This window comes from Cupressus sempervirens, chromosome 1 (assembly GCF_028749045.1).
Source record: "Cupressus sempervirens isolate cs-2001-9-10 chromosome 1, ASM2874904v1, whole genome shotgun sequence".
NCBI lineage: Eukaryota > Viridiplantae > Streptophyta > Pinopsida > Cupressales > Cupressaceae > Cupressus > Cupressus sempervirens.
In genome coordinates, this window is record NC_143118.1 from 284621361 (window position 1) to 284639117 (window position 17757).

At 32.1% G+C, this 17757-nt stretch overlaps 1 pseudogene; it reads right to left on the bottom strand.

Moving 5' to 3' along the window:
- Positions 1 to 1929: 1929 nt before the first annotated feature.
- Positions 1930 to 3304, bottom strand: LOC149577210 (anaphase-promoting complex subunit 8-like; annotated as a pseudogene).
- Positions 3305 to 17757: the final 14453 nt, after the last annotated feature.

Here is a 17757-nt window from a genome sequence, read left to right on the forward strand (position 1 = left end):
CTCATTATGTGCTATATTATTCTTAGTGCACTACAATTTAATTTATTTTTTTGTTACTTTTTTTTTTTTTTTTTCTAATATGAAATTCTTTTCGAAGATTTGTATATTGAAACAAAATTATGTTCTTACCTAGAAGGTAAATGATTTTAGTAACAGTGCCAAAAGATCCATATATATATATATTGTAATGTATTGTTGAAGCTTGTTCTGTTTCAGATCTCAAGTAGTGTGTTCCTATTACTGTAGAAAGAACATGCACTAGAGTTTTCCCTAAACTAGGTGTTCCCAAAGGTAAATAACTAAGGCTATTCCTATTGTTTATTTTCATATTTTCCATTTGAATGTATGCATTATAATCCATTATCAATAACTCGTCATAATATCTGTGTTGGTGACTATGTCCATTGGAAATTGAATGTGGAAGACATGTATGTGCCAACATTTTATTCTATTTGAGAGCACATGCTTTTCCCTCTTGTTTTATGGTCTATGGCAATCCAAATGAATGTTAGAAAAACCAATCTAAGAATGGTATAATGATAATATCTTCATGAGTTGATTTATAATTGTGTGTCATTTACATTAAAATATAAGTATAATAGGTTAAATTGTAGGTTCAGTTTGGGGAGGGGTTAGGGTACATCCTGTTTGTGAATTTCTGTGGTTGAATTCATAAAATGTTTTTTTTTATAAATTTATAAAGTTCATGTGTTTATATATAAAAAGAAAAGAGAGAAATATATATAATTGTAAAATAAAACTATTTCATATGAATTTATGATGTTTGATCAATATCAAGATAAACATAATAATATAAATATAAGATCCAATATAGACTCTGTCTAGATCCATTAGAACAAATTGGAAAATAGATTTAAGTATCACTGAGAATCTTTGTAGTTGTATCTTCTACTATGTATTCTTCTTTCAAACTTTTGTATGAAAACTAGGGTTCTTTTGTCCATGGTTACAAGAAAAGAGAGAATAAGTGCACATGATATAAAAGTAGCAACTCATGTTGAAGTAAACCATTAAAGATAATTATTAGAATAGACAGAAAAGCATAAATAGGAGTAATAGTAGCAGATAGCTTATAATGGAGTACCAATTCAACAAAGAACTTCCATGGAAGGCAAATACTGGGATTTGTTAATAGGGTCTGGTAGATAGATTTGCTAAAAGATTGGGATTGAATTCATTTTAGATTCTGCATAATTTCATATGACAAATTAAATTGCTATTAATTCATTTTGGATTCTGCATAATTTATTGTCAGTTTTTGACATAGCTTTTACATAATTAACATTGAAAAAACTAATTTATTGTCAAGGTAATCAATTTGCAAAAAGGTCATCTAATCTACCAAGCTAAAAGCATTTCAAATTCCATAAAGTAATTGATTATCATAGTTATGCCTGATGGCAATACAAGACACAGTTTAGTTGCTTCAGTGTAACAACCTCAAAAATTGGGGTAGTGCCAAATGTGTGAGTTGTGAGTTTTACACTACTTTTGCATGGGGCTGCTTAAACCAACACCACCAAAGTGGCAGAAGATGCCATAGATGTTGTACATGTTTACTCTTCCACAGATTCATCACTTCCCTTACCTCACCATGATTCCTTATGTAAAGGAATACTAATTTCTTAGTAAGGTTTGTCAAACATTAGGGTTATTATATTGCATATTAGTTTGACAGGAAAAATGGTAATCAGTTTCTCATTCTTTTCCCCTACCTTAATATTTTAGTAGATAAGAATATAAACTGAAAGAACCATCTCTTTAATACATTGCATTAGTAAATTACATTTTTATTATATATATTTTAGTGAAAAATGACAATTTGTTTGATTTTTCTTTGTGTGCAAGTTTTACAGGTTATGCTCCTCCACTTGGTAACAAGAATACCAAAGATAAAATTGCATTCAATCACATTGGATAAGGTTCAAAGTATTTCCAAGTATAAAGAAAATCACTTTTTCCTATTTTATTCAAAGTATTTGCAAGGTACAATAGTGCTTCAATCATTTTTGGGAAAATAATTCTATTAATTTTCTTGCTGTCAAGATTCATTTTGTAATAGCTTCATCATGGCACCCTAGATGCATGTTTCTTAAATCCTTAATATAATACTTCATGGCTTGATCAAGCATTTGCAATTTCTCATTATCATATAAATTATAAATATCAATTCACAAGCGAGCATCATCAAGACCCAAAAAAGTTGCTTTCTAATGATAATAAAGAACATAGTTGAGCATGGATAAAATTTCATAGTTTTTTCCCTAAATCATATCACATAATAGTCTATTTGATTTATATCAATAAATCATTATTAAGCATCAACACCGACTGGAGTATTTTTGATTTCAACATATTCTTGCCCCATAAGTGCCCATGCTGAAAGGTAGTTCTTTTGATATGTAGGAGATAATTTTCACATCAAGTCAGACTATGATATTGCTACCAAGATTTAACTATGTAGCTTTTGAGTCCAACTCATTGACTCATATTTCATGAGTAGTAATTCAATATGAATCCATCTCTCCTGAGAATCAATGGAACACTTAGTACTCATTAGATCTACATGATGGTCATAGAGGTGAAGCACAGGGACTTCACGAGAGGTTACCGATCCTAGTACTACTCCAGCTTGAGTGTGCTTAACTACAAAGTTTCCTCCAGATAGTTCTTTTTCATCTTTATTGCCCACATGAAATACAAAACAACCTTTTCATGCTGACCTTTGCAACTACAATAATTTTAAATTATAAAACTAGACTTAGGCCTATATATTTTAGTAAAAAAATACTTTATGTGCTAAGTAGAGAAGTAAAAAATTCTTTTACATATTATATGTTTGTAAAGATATCCATACTGTCAATATGATAGGCATCATACTTGAGCATATCCATACATAAGCTTTCATCTCTCTTATAATCAATTGAATTATAAGATATTGATGCTGATATGGCCTGAAATATACTCTTTGAAAGGAAATATTCCTGTAACATCATATATTTTTCTAAACCTTCAATAATTTTGTGGAGTTCCAAGTAAGCACTTACAAGAACAAAATCTTTCATCCAATAATCTTTCAACTCAAGCCTATTTAGGATACTATACATAAAGCCTATAGCTCAAGCCAGACACTCTAGCTCCATGTATATGCATTAAAAGATATCACAAGAACATCACATGTTGATTTATCCTTTCCATATTTATATAGCACAATGCCATACAAGTACATTCTGAATGCATCAACAGTGTCATTACTCTAAGTACTAGATAATTTTTCTTCCAATCAAATGACTAACCCAAATGAAAAGAAGTAGTTGAGGTTTGATATGAGGCAGCCTACAACCTGAACACTCTCTTACAGGAAATTGCACTTATATTTGGTAGTCAACAATAAAAAAATTCATGCAAGTGTTAATATGATTGGAATTAAATGAATTAACCCTCAAATTTCCTACAATCATTCAAGAATAAAGCCCTAGGTAGAGAATTTTCACGGGTCTACATTAAATGTTATATCCTTTATTTTTATATCAAATACTTGAATAACTTAAAATCACTAAGATACACAATTTTAAAACTCACAATAATTGAATTTGATTATAAATGATGAATGTACACCTATAGGAGTGATCTATGGTGGATGATATTCAAGTTTTATAGTTAGATTTGATAGTAGAAGTAGCATAGTAGAAATAATGTAAAGGTATATGATTTAGGGAGGTTACATGATAGCTAAAAATAGTCCATTATGTGGTTGTAAAATCCTCCAATGTTGGAACAACCAAATAACATCTCGACTAATCTGCACTAAGACGCAACATAAATGCAATCCCCTAGCCCATCTATACAACATGCCTATTCTTTAATGTCCCTTGCTATATCTGCCCTAATTTTGTCTTTGAATCATAAATTTCGTTGACTAAGGATTGTAAGATGGATCTAGTTATAACTGAATACCTTGATATTCTTTTAACAAGATAACTCTTTCCAAATGAATAACTAATAATCTTTGTTCTTTTCATCCATTTTCTTAACCCCTTATTTCCATATGAACTATATCTAATTAGTACTCTATCTCCTCTATAATGAATAAGTGATATTTTGTGTTTAGAACTAGTTCTATTATGATTTGGTTTTCTCTCCATCCAATGTAAATATTCTTTCTTCCTTATTACTCATGATTCACATTTTGAATTGATATACTAATGTTAATCTATCCCTTTATCTACACGACTGACTTGTTCATTACACTATAACAAGATTCCTTACTCCTTTTGTATTAAATCCAAGTTGCATATATATGTATACTGATCTATCCATTCCAAGATGTGTAAAACTTTCTTATTACTAAGTCACCACAGACTGGATTTGAATTGATTGCTGATTATATTCATATCTATTGAATTGGTCTTTAGCAGTGGATTGACCATTCATTGGAAGATATTGCAACTTGAAAAATGTTTGACCCAAAAAACTACACAATTGAAGTCTGATAGCAATATCACAATTTGACTTTGGAAAATAGGATTAATAATAGGACTACTAAGAAAAAATTTTTCCCACATACATGTGGGAAAAGTAGACATCTGGACCTTACATCAATATCCTTACTAGCTTGTAGCATAAGCAGGCTCTCAAGGTCACGGAATGAGTTTCCTAGTAGTGGTTCTGCTCCTAAATTAATGTATCAAGCAGATTATTTTTGAATATAGTAACTCTTGTTGGGGTTGCTATTTTCTGGACTCTGTGTATTTTGATATCCTTCTTGATACTACTTGTATTCCTAATAAACCTTTACCTATTTCTATATAAGTCCTATTATCTCTAGATATTGTCGGTAATGTGGAGGTACAGGTTCTTACTTCTCCCAATTGTGGTTGTGGTTATTATTGATTTCTGCAGAACTATTTTCTCTGGCTTTGGTAAGTCATATCAAAAGAGGTGATTTTAACCTCAAGCCACAAAGCTTAAGTGCACCTTAGGTTTGATTGAAAGTCAACCTTGTAATATCTTCAAGCCACAGATCTTGAGCACAAGAAGCCATAAGCAGGCATAAATAGTGAATAGCAATCAAACTTTCAACAATCTACCTTGAACCATAACAAGTTTTAAGCACTCCAAGGAACAATCAAGCATGTGATGATTTCTGAAAAGCCTCCTTGAAGCAAAAAATTCTAAATATGGCCTCAAACCAACTTTTAACTTGACCCTTGAGTGTGGGTTCACCATTCAAGTCTCCCTCTAAGACTACAACTAGGTTTGAAAATGCCAAGACACCTAAACTTTTTTGGTGGGTATCAATTGAATTTTTTAGTCTATCTGAAGTAGTAACATGCATTGAATACACCAAGTCACACCTAGCTTTTTTTGTTGAATGAAAATTTTTAGACATCACCTCAAGCCATCACAAATTGAGGTTGCCAAACCACACTCAAACTCGAGTAGTGAGATTACACAAGCAGCCAACAATTACATTATATTTCTTGATGGAATCTAGTCAATAAAATTGACCACCAAGAAACCACTATAACTTAGGTGGCCTCATCTAACATATTTATATTTCTCAAATGTATTTATATGTCATTTTACCTTTCAATGTAGCTCTTGAATCATCTTTTTTGTTGATGCAAGAGTTTTTTAATGTAGAATCGTTAATATCAATTTAAATTATGGCTATAAAAACTCAAATAATTGAACATCTTATTATAATTGCTGTGATTGCTATGTTCCACATGAATTTGCTTTGATATGTACATGTGGAAAAAGTGATTTTTCTACTACTCCCAGGAAGTTATGTGTGAGGTGGCATGTTAGGTTAAGTTTTACAAATGTGTGACAAGATGCCAAATTTTTATACACATTGTTTAGGTTTTGACTGGCTATGACTCAAGATTATCAAATTTTGTAATTTAGATCCATGGGAGGACTATGTTAATACTAGTTTGTTATCATTGATTATAATTTATCATTACCAATGAGTTATAGAATGTGAAATCATGCCGGCTCATGTGAATTAAGGCTTTCTTACAAGCTAGGGTTGCAATTGCACCAAAAGATCATCTGGTCAATGCTTGATACAACCACTAGACTTGTAGAATCCACATTTATTTTTGGACAAATGTATAGACACAACAGTGTATATGGGAGGTCCTTTGCTTATGAAAATGCATGCATCCACTACATGTAGATGCTTTTTTAATGTAAAATTGTAAGTGGATCTACATGATAGTGGTTATTGGTTAAACATTTTTAGGTAGAAGGAAATATAGTGCATATAATGAAGGCATTGGCTAGTTGCCCCGAAGTAGCAAAAAGTCTGATTGAAGATGATTCACTTCAAATTTTATTTCAAATGGTTGCAAAAGGGGAAAATATGAGGGTTGAGTGACCCTCATTAATAACCATGATCTCTTGTCAAATCTCATTGGAGATTCTAAACTAGATAAAAATGAATCAAGAAACAAAAATGCAAAATGAAAAGTTGGGATGATTGAAGAATTATTTTATCAAAGAATGTGGTATTCATAAGTACCAATGCTGATGGTGCTTTGGATGGGACTGCTAGTTCTTGGAGACTGAACTGTCAAGGATTCTCCCCTTATGGAAAACTTGAATCATGTTGCTACCAAATTTATTCAATTTTGTGATGCCTGTTCTTGAATTTGTTGTTATTCAAATTTATTCACTATTGTTCTACAACTCAGTAGGAGTTGGTTGAACAAACAAAAAGGGCAAAAAATTGGTTGAAGTTAAATGCTGATGATGAAAAAATCATAGTTTTTTTAAACAGGTATATTCCTTACTAATGACTGGTTTGTTCATTTGAATAATTTTAATTGGGGTTGGCTTGGTATACACTACTTTTAAAAAGATTTTTAATACTCCATTTTTTCTTGATGCTAGAAAATGAATATTGTGTACTTGTGATTTTCATGTTTGTGTAGGTTGAGGTCATTAGAATTGGAAAAGATAGAGTGGAAAAATAATCTGCTTGCACAGCAAACAGAGAGTAAGATTTTGGTCTTTTAAATTTTTTTTGTAACTATTAAGCTTAGTCTTGGTATTATGATATATTGTAGATGCATCTAATTGCTGTAAATAAGGCAGAGATTTACTTATGTGACAAAACTTTCCATTATGTTTTTGTTGCCAAATCTGGAGCTCAAAAATGAGGTGAAGAGACTTCAATCATTGCTATTTGAAAGGTTGATGCAAAAATATTTACACAATTGGCAAGTTGCAAATATCTCATGGATTGTGGAAATCTACTTGTTCTTAAATAGCCATGTTTTCAACAGATACTGTTTGATGAGAAGATGACTTCATTCTCTATGATTCAGAAGAAGACCCCGTTTCAAAAGCATAGAGAAGAAGAGGAGACTAAGAAAAAGGTACATATCATCGACTTTGAGATTTAGTCATGAACATTTTTTTTTTCTTGATTATATAATCTCCTTGTTAAGCTATCTTGTATGATTTGTTCTTGTGGTGTAGAGAGCAGATGAAGAAGCAGCTCGCTTGTATGAAGAGTTTGTGGAATCTTTCAAGGAAAATGATGTACCTAGTGGCAAAGCATTTGTATGGGGAGGAACTATCAATCCTGATGATCAATCAAAGGGTGGAACTGAAGGTTTGTGTGAATATGTACTCAAGTCTTTTATTGCCCAATTGGTCTATTTCCACCTTGTTAACAAAGGGGTTTTTCTATTTATTTCATAATAATAGGCATGTCATCCAAAGATGGGGCTTCTGGTTTGAAGAAAGGAAGCAGGTATTTGCACAAATACTATATTATTGCTAATGCTTGGCATGCATTTCTCAAAAAACAATAGGCTCTTAAAACTAAAAAGGGTTCATTGAAGTTTGAACATGTACTCCCACATGGGGCAGCTTGCTACACTTGCATTGCTAATTGTTCCTAACTTTTGGGCTATCTAACTAAACTTTAAGATTGAAAAAGGAGATGCAATTTTTGTCTGGAATAGGAAAATTTCAAATTTGTCATCATTCTAGTCTTTTTTCCTGGGCATTGTTGCCCTTATCATGTTTAGAGCATCGATATAATTTTTTTAATATTATCTACATAACAATCAACTAGTTAATCTTGGATTTCTTAGAAGCAAACATTTCTTCCTTAGATTGGGGTTTCTTCATTTATGCTGATATTGGTGCAAGAAGTTGGTCAAGCTGGTGCAATCTACAATTGTGACAGGTTATTACTGTCTAATGACTAAACCTCTGTAGATCACCTTAGAATGGTATAGTTATCCTTGTTGGACATCATCTTCTATGATACCATTTTGATTTAGTGATATAGAAATCTAAGATTTAATCTACTTATCACTAGATATATATAATCTATATAGATAAATCTATAGGTACAATAGGTCTCGTGATGAACTCTAAACTAAATACGTGCTAAAGCTATTGGGCTCTATTGGTTGCACACTTGAGAAGAACTCCTATTTACTAGCCTAAGTTATTGTAAAGGGATAGAAGCCTAAGGTATTGTAAAGGGATAGAAATATGGAACCCTCCAATGGTAGTATAGGTCATTATGAGTAGGTTTTACACATCAAGCTATAACTTTTCTTATACAACAGAAGTATAATGGATTTATAAAGGATATGGTTCTACACGTTTGGAGTGTTGTCATTCTGTATATATATTTGGAATATCCCTTGAAAGTTACTTTTTTGGCACAATAACTAAATCCAATATTTTTAATGGATCACAGGTGTTGGGGTCCCAGCTCTGGGCCTTTTGATCAGGAAAATGTTGAGAGCATAAACTATAATGTATTAGTGTGTGTATCTTCTCCTTGATCATATTAATAGAGTCCTATTTAATACATTCAAATAGAAATATGCCATTTATTACTCAAAGGTTTTGTTTAAGGATAGCGTTTATTGGAATCTCCAAAGTTCTGAAGCCTATTGGTTATTTTTGGTAGCTATTGGATGCAAAATTACAAGTTTACATATGCAATTAAAGTGCAAATAGTTTCCAAGGCATGTGCCTCCCTTTAGTTTTGGAAGGATATTGTTTACAGATTATTTACATAACATTCCTTCGATATTGTATGTTTGACATGATCATGAAACCCAATTTTTTTGTACATTTTGAAGGATATGGGGCATAGTATAGGGCCCTCTGGTTGGCTGCATATTACAATAGTCTACACTATAATGCTTTTGTGTATGGTTTCTCATCAACATGCAATCTCCAAGAGCATTTATGAAACTGAGTTGGCTGTCCAAATCTATCATGAGAGTCTATAGGTATGTGTCTATCTTTAAGATTTACATTTCTTGGAAATTCAAATGAGAAAACTTAAATAGAGACAATTTTGCATCTAATTCTAATTCAAATCATATCAGGACTAAAATTTGCATCTACTTCTGTTGTGATAATTTTATTTCCTTTTCCCATTTAAAGAGCTAGAATTGGCAAATTGGTCTTTACTATAGTACACAATACATGGTGACACCAAAATACTATCATGAATCTTGTGTCTCATTTGCATAGCTTTAGGGTATAGTTATGGACTTCAACCATAATGTGCATTGAAGGTTTTAAATTTAGTTATTTTTGGAGTATCTTGATTTTCCAACATTTTGTTTCTTGACTATTCACATTTTGGGTCGACTCTACATTTTTCTCTTTTCTCATTCAGATTAACTCTTTGTTCTGTACAATGATGCTTTGCCCATTAATACTCAACATGAGCTTTGATTGAAGATGCCTTTTCCAATGGAATAATTTAATGCTTTGTGGGATATTGAAGCTTGTACCACTCCCAAGGTGCTCTTGCTTTAACTAGAATTACCCCTGGATGCTCATTCGTTTAATGTAGCATAAGCCATTTCCAAATGTCATTAGTCTACTAATTTAATGCTTTGTGGGATATTGAAGCTTGTATCACTCACAAGGTGCTCTTGCTTCAAATAGCATTGCCCTTGGATGCTGGTTCATTTAATGCAACATAAGCCTTTTCCAAATGTCATTAGTCATTAAATAAGTAAGGAATATATCATTCACAATGCTGGATTTTTAGGGCTTGTTAAGTTTATTTCCTTAGTACATTCAAACTAAAAGTTTACCTATGGGAGTGAAGACTGAAACTGAATTTTTTATGTTGATTTAAATTTTGAATTGTACTTGAGGTTGTTAGATGATTTTCATAGGTGGTAGATTTTGGCTTTCCACCCACCAATCACATTTTGATTTGATTGGGAGACTGGAAAACATGATTGACAGTTTCATTTTGTGCATATTCTGCAATCATTGCATTCCATGGACTTCCACTCCCATTCAATTCTCTATCACACATGGCTGATCGATGAAAATTGTTTCAAGGGCTTGGAATGCCCATATTTTATTTTATGTGCATGGCTTATAAAAATGTCAATGTGGAGAACATACTAAGTTAAGGAATTCTGTTAAATAATTCATTGCCTTGTTTACATGTTTGCAGAAAAGCACATATCTTCAATGTTGAATAATTATTGCACTTTACGGGCACCTTGCAATAATTACATTTGATGAAAAAGAAAGTTTATAGGCATTCTTTTGCCTTATCTTTGTTTACATATTCACAATATCATCTTCATGACACTTTATGTTGTATTTTCCTAAACACTATCACATTGTCTCTTTGGGATCCTTTGTACATGATTTGGTGTATTATTTTGTCTTTAATTAGGATTATTGTTGAGAGATTATAGTGTGGAAGAGTGTGCTCATTACTTGGAGACAATCAAAACATATGAGAACAAGCTAGCTAACAGTATTCTGGAGCATACTGACAACCACTATCTATCACGAGTATTCTTCATACCTCTGTTGAATAAAAGTTGTGCACTGTTCATGTAGATTTAATAAAATGATTTATGTTTTAAGTTCAAATTTTCAAACATATAATGATCATTTAGATTTTGGAGGGAAGTATTAGTTTTAGACTTGAATCTTTCAAACCAATGATGGTTGAATTGGTTATATTGTGAAGTCTTATATATGTAAGAGGGAGCCACTATTACAGATATAAAAGAGGGAGTCAGGTGTATGGACTGGTGTAATACCACAAGCAATAAAAATTCAATTTCTGTAAGATTTCCTTGATCCTTTGGAGTCTCATATCAAGTTGGTTTTCTTTATTAATGCATTGATAGGAGTTATTAACCATCCACATTGTGTTAAACTTGCTGCTGCACCAGTTGTAGAACCAGTGACTTCTTTTAACTATTTACTTTTTGCAATAGAATTTAAGAATAATGGAAATCATTCCATGAGTATGGGGGCTCGATATTCATGGAATGATCAGAATTGACTTCATGTATTATAAGTTACTAACCAGGCACATGCAGGATTAAACAAGATATGAGTGATCTCAGTTAAAAAACAGTATGACAATTGAACTATTCATCTAGGACTCCACATTTTGCATGCATGTCTACCAGGGTAGTTGCAACTTAAGAAAACATATTCTCTCAATATATCTATTTCGTGCATATCCAACAACCATGGCTTTTGATGACCACATTACATTTAGGCATCCTATCAAACAGTTCACATGACTTATCTATTCTTCCATTTTGCAAGCATGCCTCCCAAGGCAAATGCTACTACTTCATCTACAACATCTAATAGAATCCTTTATGCTTTGATGGATTCTCATAGAATATCCCAAAGCTCCCATTCAATAGTTATGAGATGATCAATAAAGAGGAAATAGTTAAGAGCTTAGAGTGACACAATTTTTAGATGATCATATGAAATGAAATGGGCATGCGAGTAGATAGAAACTAGAAAGACATTGTGTACAAATGAAGGCATGAAATGGATGGTTTTCAAGAACTCAACACAAACACTTAGAATTCAATACGTATCATCATTCAAGATCAAATGGATGTGTGGGATTATATGCATAGTGAATAATAAAGGAGGGAATTGAAACCCCCTTGAGGGTCACACTTGTTGAGGTCCACTTCAGCAATGGCCCTTCCTGTGAAATTGCTATTGAAAACCTTTCTAATGAGATAATGTGTTATGAGCTCTTCATCAGTGGGATGGAATGTGAATCTAGGAGGCAATTCTGCATCACCCATATCATGATTGTAACTAAAGTTAAGAGCCTCTATTATTGAATTCTCTTCCCTATCACCCATATTCATTTCCTTTGCTATTCATGCTTCACATGGGAGTCTTTTTATATGATTATTTATTGTCAATCATGTCCATTCACTACCAAACAATTCATATTCTGCAAATTCAAGATGCTAGAACTTTTTTAGGGAGGATGACGAACTTATTCTCAACTATTAGACTTAGGCAAGTGATACAAATTGTAGAATCTTAACATATGGTTTTTCAAATTATGTATCTACTAAATGATTTCCTTTTAGTGTATAACTTGCTATGCATAGTTGCCAAGTTTTCTTATTGTATCGAGCATATTAATGAAGAAGCATATTAGTTACTGTCGATGTTTTTCAGGAATTCTATAAAACAGTTCACATCCCTGCATATGATATGACATTTTTCATGCATCCTACACTCTCTCATTTGGCTGATGATGGATTATGAAGAGTGATCTGAAATGATGATGCTATATGTTTAAGTTCTGATTGTCTTGGTAGACATGAATGCAAAATTAACAATATTTGATTTCCACAATCCATTTGTAATGCAATTTCATTTTGGATTTGATTTGTGTGTTTTTTAGCATCATCATTTCAGATCACTCTCTGTAATCCATCATCAGTCGGATGAGAGAGTGCAGGATGCATGCAAAATGTCATATCATATGCAGGGATGTGAGCTATTTTATAGAATGCCTGAAATTTTTTTTACACCTAGGCGTTGGTAGAAATTTCTACCTTCATTGGTCAAAATTTATACCTTCATTGGTCTAAAATTTCTACCTTCATTGGTCAAAATTTCTACCTTTATTGGTCAAAATTTTTATACCTTCATTGGTCAAAATTTCTACCTTCATTGGTCAAAATTTTGACCAATTCCTGGCAGAACTTGCACCATGGCTATGGAAGTTTTTCAACCAACATTAGGTTGGTCAAATTTTGGAGCAAAATTTTTTTGACCAATGGGTTGCTCAAAGTTGGTCGAAGTTTGGTCGAAAACTGGGCCAAAATTTTAACCAATAATGGTCAAAAAATAGTCTCAAATGTACTAGTGTTACAACCTAATTACAATTCATAATCCCTTTCAATTCAATATTACTGCAAGAACCAATTTTTGTATCACCACTATGATATAATCCATAACCCTAAGCCCTTTTATACAAGTATTTTTATTGCTTTAGGGTTACAATTAATAATTACATGTTGGCCCAAAATCCCAATAAAATAGGTCCCTAATTTTTTTTTTAGGACAATGCCCTGAGCCCCAAAGAATTTATGATGTACAGTACTTTCCTGATCAACCACCACAAACTAACATACACTTGCAATAAATTCTCTCAATGACTTAGGAGGTAACTGTAGACCACATTCCTATAATATTTCATTAGTATACAATCTACAACATACATAATGATAAACATCATAATGCATGGAAAACTCAACATAAACCGTACAACAACATGTTATGCATGTATGATTTATCTTAACATAGAATGGTTTTGTTATATCAAAAAATTCTTTGGTTGATTTTATTTTGAGGAAATATTTGAAGAAACATTTCATAAAATTGTGTTTGAGTCATATCCAAATTTTTTTTTGCATGTGGCTGATAGTTTGTTTTTCCAGTTCATCTTTTGACAACATATTTTTGGTTTGGTGAAGCCCTTGTGTTGTCACACCAAAAGTTTTTAATTATTGTTCTTAGTGCATCAACAATAACTTTATCTTTACATGGGAGTCTACCTTGGAATGAACAAAAATAAATCTCATTAGAGTTCTCAAATTTATCTCACCTCACTAAGGCTTTGAGTAATGCTATTCTACTTATCCTTAATGATTTACTTATTTTTCTTACCATACGAGTTTTTGCCATTTTCTTTCCCATCATGGTTGATGTGAGGACCTATTCACTGTATTAGCATCTTTAGAATGTGCTTTTGAAGTAATGGATTGGTATGCATAAAAGAGATTTCTAACAATGCTTCTTTCACTACTATTTTTAGATGTTCTTAACCCCAAAATTATCACTACCTCTCTAAATTTCATATTTTTAACTATTTCAACAACAATTTGGCATCTTCCACTTTGATTTAAATTTTCAAAATAGTTATTCCAAATCTTATGAAAAATTCTCCTATAATTTCTTTATGACATTTTATCATGCATTGGCTTCAAAATATTTTTATCAATCTCAATTAGAAACTTTGGTTTTCTACAAATTATTCTAGGAGATGTTGATGTGCGTGGATGCTCTATATTTTCATTACTTACATCATGTGCATTCATCATTTCAAATTGAGATGTCACATTAGAAGCATCAGGTGATGTAAGTGTATTTATCATAATCATTTCAATTGTGGTATGTTGAACATTTTCATTTGTCAAATTAGGTGTGTTTGTGACATCAATATCAATAGTTAGATTTTCATCACTTACATAGGAGGCGTTTGATGATGCACCTTCACATAATCTCCTCATACGCTCCCTTGTTTTTGCCTTCGTTACCTCTCATTTTTTAATTGTTCCTCTCTTGTTCATCCCCATTATTGTAGATGCAAATTAGCCTACAAACAATGACATGAATAAAATAAATAATAAAATACAAAACTAAACAAATTTTCATGATTATTTTTGTTGATAATAAGGTTAATTTGTCTATTAGTGACTCAACACTGAGTAAATTAGTTACATTTCTATTGAGATTTATAGTTGCTATTGAGATTATCATTCATCTAGCAATGTTAACCAAGTGTCTCAGTTTCTACCAAGCTAAACAAATAGTTTGTAGTTCATGTCAAGCTTCGTAGTATCTAATGAGCATCAAAGATAGTTTAATATATCACTCAAACATAGTAGTTTCTAATGATATTTCTAGTAGAAGTGATGGAGAATCTAGTGTTAACCGAGATTTTTAGTTTTAACCATGTTCTACAGTGTCTACCAAGCTCATAGTGTTAACAAAGTGAATCTAATGTTGATTGAGTCATGCAGTGTTGACTAAGTCATGCAGTGTCAACTGAGTGATTCAACAACTACCAAGTTTCTTAGTGTTCACCAAGTCACACAATGCTATATGAGTTTATGCTACTCAAAAATGATCATTATGGATTGAGCTTCAACTTCAACCAAGTCCTGGAGTTTTCAAATTGTTGATAGTGTTTGTCAAGTATCAGAACATCATCAAGTTTGTCTTCTAAACCCAAGTTATAATAGTGGGGCTAAATTTGTGAATTATGATAAATTTGGTATTGTACATGACTCCAGTAAGTAGTTATTTGGATTGATATATGTAACTCATTGTATGTTATCCAAGTGTTTCAATGAGAAGTAATATGAAGTATATGAGTGCGAATTGAAGAAGGCCACAAGCAGTATAAGGGACAACATAGATTTATCTATCACAACAAGGTGATCATTGAAATTTAAGGAATCTCATTCAAAAAATCAAATTTGTAGATCATAGACCAGCCATTGATTCATTCTAGTAGGTGTATCAGTTAAATCCTTTAACTAGGTCGACTTAACAATCTTTTGCTAAATCTCTTAATAGAGTGCATACTTCATCATATGTTTATAAATCCTTTAACAAGGTAGATCTCACAAACCTTATTTCTCCTATCTAGGAAGTGATCAATTATAAGCCTTATTAGGTTAACTTTATACTACAGTACTAAATCTTGTGGGTATCATCCCTAGCCTAGTTTTACATTTTAATTGGAAGGTTTCTAGGTCACTAAATTTTGTGTCAAAGTGTTATGAATGTTTTATTTCTTTCATTCTTTCATGCATACAATTAGATCAGAATAATATATGAAGGATTAATTAGTGAAGTAAGTTAAATTTTTATTGGTTCCTGATTCACCCCTCCCCTCTCAATAACCTAGCCTACCTTATATTTCCAACAATTGGTATTAGAGTATTTGGTTCTCACAGAAGAAGTTTAACAACTTGAGATAAGATCAGAGGCAATGGAGATATACATGATAGAAAAGGCTATTGAGAAGTTATGGAATTAGCCATTGGACAACTCAAGAAAGTAAAGGAACAAATATCTCAATCATTGAAAAGAAGGAAAGATCTTGCAACACAAATGGATGGTAATCTCTACATTGAAGAAAGAAATAAGGACTTATTCTAGAAAGAAACTCAGATGAAGCTGATAAATCAATAAAAGACCTACTATAGAAGAGTTCCAATCTTCAAGAAGAAGTCAAAAAGATGAAAAGAGAGCAAGAAATCCAATTAGTTAGAATGTGTGAGGTCATGGAATAAAAGGACAAAGCCAAAGAAGAGATAGAAGATAAGGACAATGAAAACCATCAACTATCTCTTCAATAAATAGACTTTATTGATCAACTAAATGATGCAAATCAAGAGCTTATCAATCTAAGGACAAAGAGTGGAAGACTGTAGAATGATCTCAAAATTGAAATGCAATCCAATGAGAGAATGATGAAATCTCAAGAAAGCATGAATAAATTGAATGAGCAAAATAAATATAGACACAAACAAAAAGTTGGATTAACATATACAAAAGAAGGTGAATCATCTTAGTAAGGAGCTCAAAAGAACAAAAAACATACTTGTAATCAATGTGGTGAGATAGGTTATACATCAAAAAAATGTTGGAGAAATGGTAAATGAAAATTCAATAGAAAGTGTTTCAGTTGAAATAAGCATGGACATAGAGCAAGTGAATGCACAGAGAAACCTAAGTTTAAAAGAAAGTGTCACAATTGCAATAAACAATGAAACAATTCTTTACAGAGTAAGACTAAGAAGTGGAACCCAAAAGCAAAAAATTGTGAAAGTAATATCTAGATGGGATTACAACACATGGTGTAGATGTCACTACTATGGTGAGTTTGGGAATATTGGAGTAAATTGTGTAAAACATCACATGAGGAAAAGAGACAATATAAAGAGATGTTTTCTTTATATAGAACTTGGACATCTTTCCAAGAACTATATGAACACAAGAAGAATTGAAGATGAAAAGAAAGCTAAAGCTAAAAACATTAGAAAACAAATGAAACAACAATGGGTACGAAAATCTTTAGAGAATGCAAACCAAAATCATAAAGTTGTTGACACCCAAGTCAGTGAGTTGGATGACCCACCCATTTCAACTTAGTTCCCTATGGAGATCATTGGAATTTTGATTCAAAAGAATTCATCTAACATCAGTTCCAACCAGCAAGTAGAAAGATCCATATCAAAATTCAAGATGCACAAGGATCACTGACTGATGATGGAAATTCAAGACCTTACCAACCAAAGTTAGGTTGCAAGACCTTACCAAGCAAGGTTGGGTTGCATATATTTTTCTGGATGCAGATATTGAGTTGGTAGTTCCTCTCAAGTTCAAAGACCTTACTGAGTTGAAGGTGTCTCCCAAGTGTTAAAGACCAAACCAAGTGGAGGATAACCTATCACCAAGCGAGTATGTGTATGAAGCATTAATTGCGATTGAGATGAGAAATTTTTTAAAAGGAGAAAATTAATTTTATTGTTTCACTACAAAATTTTAGAGCACAGAGTGAAGAGAAAATTTAGAGCCTTTGATTGATTTAAGAAGTTTTTATTGAATTTCCTA